The following is a 6,487-nucleotide window of genomic DNA, read 5'->3' as shown; positions in this document are numbered from 1 at the left end:
AGAGAGAGAAAGCGAGCTGGTGAGAACACAGCGCGCCATGCGTTCCCACCATCCTCCTCGGCAGTCTTCGTCTACCTCTTCGGGCGTGTTCGGCTCCCGATATCGGCGCCTGGGCCCCTTCGATGGGCCCGTGGTCCGTGCCCTTTTGTCGCTGAAAATTGGCAGCTCCGTTGGGGCCCCTGTTTGCTCAACGAAATGACCACGATCGAGATGTTGTAATGAAGTTTGCCAATAAACTGGACTATGATTCCTGAATGTTGAACGTAGGAGGGATTGATTTGAGGCAAAAGAGTTGAGTTGGATGTTGTTTTAGGATTAGAATGGGTCTACTTTGAAGAAGTGTCGGTTTGGTTGTTTAGAATTGATTGTTGTAGGTATTGGATATGTCTTTTTAAAATGTAATAGGTTTTATAGGTCTCGTTTCTTTATATCTTTGCATGAAAAAGTATTCATAAGTCGTATCAAATATTTTTTATTGTAAAAAGTATTCATTTGAATGAAATGTTCATCCCTCTATAGTTGTAATAAACATTTTATGATTGAATCTCTTTTGATATCTTTTTGCAAATTTAAGCATCGCTTTATTTCTTATATTTTTCTATATTTTTTTATATCGTTTTGTATCATTCATAATAACGATTCTAGAAAGATAATTGTATATACACTATTATTTACATAGCTTTAAAATCTAAACCTGAAACAATACGTCGTTCCTATTGAAAGAAATTGTTTACTAACTATCATAATTCATGTACAAGTCGAGTATCAGATTATCTTTCTTCATTAAGTAACCTGCTTTATTTTCCAAAAACTAAACATTCCTAATCTAAATCCCAAGTAATCTCAATGTAAACTTAAAAATGCACAAATATATACTACATTGTCTTCTCTATTATTAACTGGCCTACCTCGATTTCCCAAAATTGCAAAAACAATAGAAGATATATCCTTCATGAAAATATAATCGTTTCCTTTCCAATTTTTATTTAAACAAAGGCTTGTGGAAAGATTGCAGGTCGTGGAATAAAAAGGAATTATCCAATTCCTAATTTCTCCTTTTTGAAATTTCAAGAAGGCGTCAAGGGAACGGTCGAAGCCGCAATTAAAGAGTGTACATGTACGTTTCCTCGTACGAGCATCTGCTGTCCACGATGTTGTAACGTTTCAACAATAGCTCGTTCGAAAGGTGATCGAAGTGGCCCATTCCTCGAAAAGCAGCTCTATGCAAATTTTCCAGGACGTCCCATCGGGCGACACGACACCTCCGGTGAAATTTGTACGCAAGTAAACCGGCTATTAGAGCCGGAGAAATCACCTCTGCTTGTCTCGCTGCTGAGAACAGAGGTATTGTCTAGCCTTTAGTTTATGCGAGAAGGCTTGTTTGAAGAAGAAAAAAAATAAAAAAAAAAATAATAAAAGAAGCACGTGAGGCTCTGGATTAGGAGGTCTTAGCAACACCTCTATTTCGGAGCTGCAATATTCGATATTGTGCGAGCTTCTTTTGAGCTTGGAGGTCTAATTGGAGCGGAGAAGGGCGATAGGGAATGTTAATAAAATAGCAAGAGTGTCGTCTTTTTTGTAGTATAAAACATTTCTATTTCCAGATATAAAATATTTTTCAAATTCTGCACGAAACGGTTTTAATTATTCTTTTACTCTATGATTACGAAACAAGTTATTATCAATTTTTCTATTTTAATAACGTGCAACTTTGGATGAAAAATTTTAAAACTTCGTGTTTTTGATGCAAGGTTTAAAAGAATTTATATTTCATTCTCCTTGCAATATTCCTATTATCGACACGTAAGAGAATACGTTGTATTATATAGAGCAGATATATTCTTGTCCAATAATAATCGTAGTTTACAATTATTGATTTACTGAAAACTTTTTTAACTGGTGTTAAAGAAAATTAAAAAAAATTTAAATCACCTTAAATTTAAATACAATTTTGTGTTTGTTTCGATCTTTAAAATTTTCAGATAATCCATATGTATCTACAACAACGACTTTGACCATAATATATTCGTACGATCAAACGACTGAAAAAAAAAAAATCTTAAAATCAACCACCAGCTCCTCCTTCCTTGTCCAACCCCTTTAAACCACCCCAACAAAAGTCAATCGTAGCGCATGGATCATTTCAAGATGCACGATATCCACTCGTCCTTATATCGTTCCTTCTTATTCCTACCCGTAGAGAAATCCCTTCACGACATTCGTGTAAGAAGGGTGGGCAGCCTTCTTGGATCCCCAACGTTAAAGGGACCGCAAACCGTGAGGCAAAGGAGGGCACATGGGACAATGGGTTGCGCAAAATACCACTTTTCTTCCCTCGGTAGTGAAAGAAAGGGGAGTCTGGCACGCGACCAACGTCACCTGCCCGTTCTTCACGGCCTACCGAAGTCCTTGTATCGATTTTCTTCCACGCAGCTGCGATGCTCGCCGCTTTCTTCCCGTCGATTACCGGACCGAGACGATTCCGTGCCGTTATCTCTGCTTCCTAAACGACATATGGCAGAAACGTTTGAGATTTTGTAACAAGGTTCCGTGGGATTTCTCGAGGTGATTTCGCGTCGCCTTTTACTAGAAATCCGTAGGAGACGTTTCCGTGCACCTGCTGCTACTTGTTACGATTCGAAACGAAATTTGCTTTCTAGGTCGTTTTTGGGGTTGAAACTTTTCTTTCGTTCCGTTCCCCCGATCTTTATCTTACGGAAGTGTTTCTTACGGTTTGTACTTTGTAAGGATAAGTTGGATATTTATTGCGCGTTAAAAAGATTGTTTAAGACGAAGATATTCTTTTATCAGCAAGTTAGTAACAGATCATATTTTTTGTTTCTTTCAAAATAGTTTAGAAGCTTAAACATTTCTTTCATTGAATTCTTTATTTTATAATTTAATAATCATTTGTATGAACGATAATTCAAAAGTTAAATTTGAACTCGAAGTTAAAATGGAAATTCCAAATAGATCTTCACGTAATCAAAATCACGATAATTTTTAATTTTCTGATCCAAGTATAAATTATTATCAAACAATCTATTTCTCATCACCAAAAAAGATTCGTCTAATCAAAGTGTTTCCATCCAAACGAGAAAAAAAGAAAAAAAAAAAGAAAAGAAATAAGAGAAGAAAAATAAAGAAGGTATCTATTGAGAATAATCCCCTTCGCAATAATCATTCCTTTTGATCGATTTTCGAGGCCGCCACGCGAAGTCACACGAAGGAATCTCAGCTCAGAAGCTGATAAATGCCCGAAAAATTCCAGGTGTAAGTGACACCGGGCCAAAAGAGGGACGCGTGCCGTTTTCCCACGTGTGCACCCTTCGCGTGCGTAATTCCACTTCATTCTCCTTCCAGGGATCTCCCCTATTCCTTCTTCTTCTTCTTCTCCTCCTTTAGCCCCGTGATTTCTTCCCCTATTCGATCAGCTCACAGCCCCGCAGATGCTCGAGATTATTCGTGGCCTCTCCCCCTCACCCCCTGTCCCTGCCCCCCGTGGCGGTCGACGTCACACCGCATGACGTGTGCATCGCGTGACGTCACGAGCATGTGCCACGAAAACCCTCGTGACGTAGGAAGAACAAGGGGACACGAGGTAATTTCTTTATTTTCTTTCTTCGTCGCCCTCTTTATTCTCGTGAGTCGTCCCCCAAAAGTTCTCTATGATCCCTGGGGGTCGTGGGATCGTAAAATTTGCAGATGCAACGTAGGACAGATGCAAAAACGGAGCACGTGTGATACGCGTATTCCTAGCAAGGAAACGTGTGGCTATCGAAATATTTAGGGATCTACTTGCAAACACGTACGTGCAAAGAACGAGTTTCGTTCCTGTTTCCGGATCTTTTGTATTTTTCGAAGAATTTTTGGCGCGAAAGAGAGTTGGGGATGGATGCATGAAACAAAAGGTGAGAGTTAGAATACAGAGAATCGAAGATTACGATACGAAGATATTTTTCAATAATTTTCTTAAGTAAAAAAAGAAACGAGAAAATAATTTTAAACGAGAATATTAGCGTGTACTATATATTGTGCACGTTTACTGTAAAACTGTTACCTGACTCTGCGTACCCTTGTATTTTTCAAGAGTAGGTTAATCTTCCTCGACAGTTAGAATAGGTACAATAGCTGGCAGAGCGGAACTTGTTATTGTTAAATTTAGGATTATGCAAAATATTCCGGAATATCCTGCAGTCTGCTTAACTGGGACATACATTTGCATCTGAAGACCCGTGCTCTCTTTCTTTGGTCAACAATTAAGTACCCTTTGCTATTATAATTCTGTTCTCTAAGAGAATGAAATTAACGAGCTTAACTGTTCACTGATAAATTAAAATTTATTTTTTTATTATTTAAAATCTTATCGATTAACGAAGAAGAGAAGATGAAACTTTTCAAAAGGAAAGGAGATCTTCGATCATTAAAGTATTATCCGTATGTTATTACATCGAAATCGTTCGTTATGAGAATCCAGGTGTTTCCATCATGCACACGACATGTGCATGATTGCGAAGCTATATATGGGAAACCCTCGTTCCGATACAACTTTGTTATATTAGTCAACCCACATAAACGTTTAATCGTTTCTCTAATAGAGAAAATTTTCTTTCAAAGTATATCAATTCTGTAAACTTCTGCAGTTGCATAAATTTATTTAAAAAGTTAAAAATTTATTTAAAGAGTTCAATTTTAATAACATGATAAAAAATACAATCTTGAATCGAACAATTAAACACAAATTTCTGTAAATATAGTGGAAAAGTTAAAAATTTTCGTAATGTATTTGCTCTTTTAATGAAATGCATTCGTTCAAAGGAAAATAACCGAGAAAAATGCACTTTTGTAATAACAGTTAGAACGATGTGGTTTTAATTTATATTTAACAAGAAATAATTATGCATTTACATATGACATGCGTTGGACCACCGTGAGAATGCGCGATGAGTTATCAGCACAATTCCCATGGATGCCTCAACACCTGGCAGAATGCAGCCAGAGGTAGGAAAAGTTTTGTCCTTAAAAATACCAAGATCCGGTCGCAATGGTACTCTGCAACGTGTTCATATAAGCAATAATTGTTTGTTAATAACGTCCGGCGGTAACGCACATGTCAAATAGTTTAACTCCTTCTGACAGATGTTACTAGATGATTTTCGTTTTAAAGAGACATGTTACGTTTTGTGCGTGATTAATTGTTTAAAATTATAACGATACAATAGACGAATCAAACGAATTTAAGTATAAATAAAAAGTAAATAATATAATCATTATAGTTTGTAAATAAAATAAATAATATATTACTAAAATTGCAAACGAGAAGCATGAATGTAATATGGAATAATCTTTTTCCTCATAAGATTTTGATGTTATATAAAAATTAATTCTCTTAAGATTTTTTATTTAATAGGTCAAGCAATGAGGACAAAGCTAATCAGATATTGAAATTATCCCTTAAGCGCGTAAATCTTGAAGAACAGTTGTAGCCAAGGAGAACATGTAATGCGAAGAGGATGTAAGTAGTAGAAATTGGAGAATCAGCGCCATCTTCAGAATGCTACAAATGAAACATATAAGATAAGGAGAGCAAATAATAGAAGAGAGATAGAAATAGAAAAGAATTGACTATCAGCGATCTCTCGTCAAAATATTTTTCCAACAGCAGATAAAGTAGAGTAAGAATTAAATATCAGCACCATCTCTTGAGTACATTTGGAAAGATGTTTTTAATACTCACGAGATGGCACTAATGGCTAGAGTCTTAATTCTATCTCTATCCTTCTTTTAGTATTTCCTCTCTTTATCCATGTATGTTTATAGTATACTAGAGATGGCGCTACTTTCATAATTTTTTTGTTTTTCTTATTTATTCTTTCTGGCGCGTGATCATGGACGATTAAATTTTCATTATTTCTTTTTGAAAATTACAATGTTTTTAATCTTTAATGTAAAAAATGTAGATATTACATTCTTAGCAATATATTTCTCACGTGTAATTGTAAATTCTTGCCTACTGTCGGCATAAATGTGCATCCTGAAAGTTGAAACGTACTCTAATAGGTGTCGAATATCGTTTCAGTGATTCTCATTCAAAAAATTTTTACAAGTCTCAATTTTTTTCTCAACATTTATAAAGATTTAATAACAGTCACACCGGAAACATCTCTTTTTATAACACATACAAAGCATCATTTTAAAAACGCATTAGGTAAGAAATAATTCTTTTCACACTTTTGTGGGACAAACAGTTTCCGGAATGCAGAAAAGGAAAGAAAAAGAAATCCTGTTATGCAATACAGTTAGGTCCTTATGAAATTCTCCATCTGCTGTGATGCCGTAAGTAATCGAAATCAATGCCATTCTATTGCGACATATGTACAGGAAGCAAACGTTTCTTAAAAATATCCATCTAACGATATAGTTACTCATTCAACTCCTATTGTTATTTTAAAACAATTTTCATTCGCTATAATAATTAAACAATATT

Source organism: Apis dorsata, unplaced genomic scaffold (genome assembly GCF_000469605.1).
Source record: "Apis dorsata unplaced genomic scaffold, Apis dorsata 1.3 scaffold_188, whole genome shotgun sequence".
NCBI lineage: Eukaryota > Metazoa > Arthropoda > Insecta > Hymenoptera > Apidae > Apis > Apis dorsata.
The sequence above is the reverse complement of the archived record's forward strand: the minus strand, read 5'-3'. Positions refer to the sequence as shown.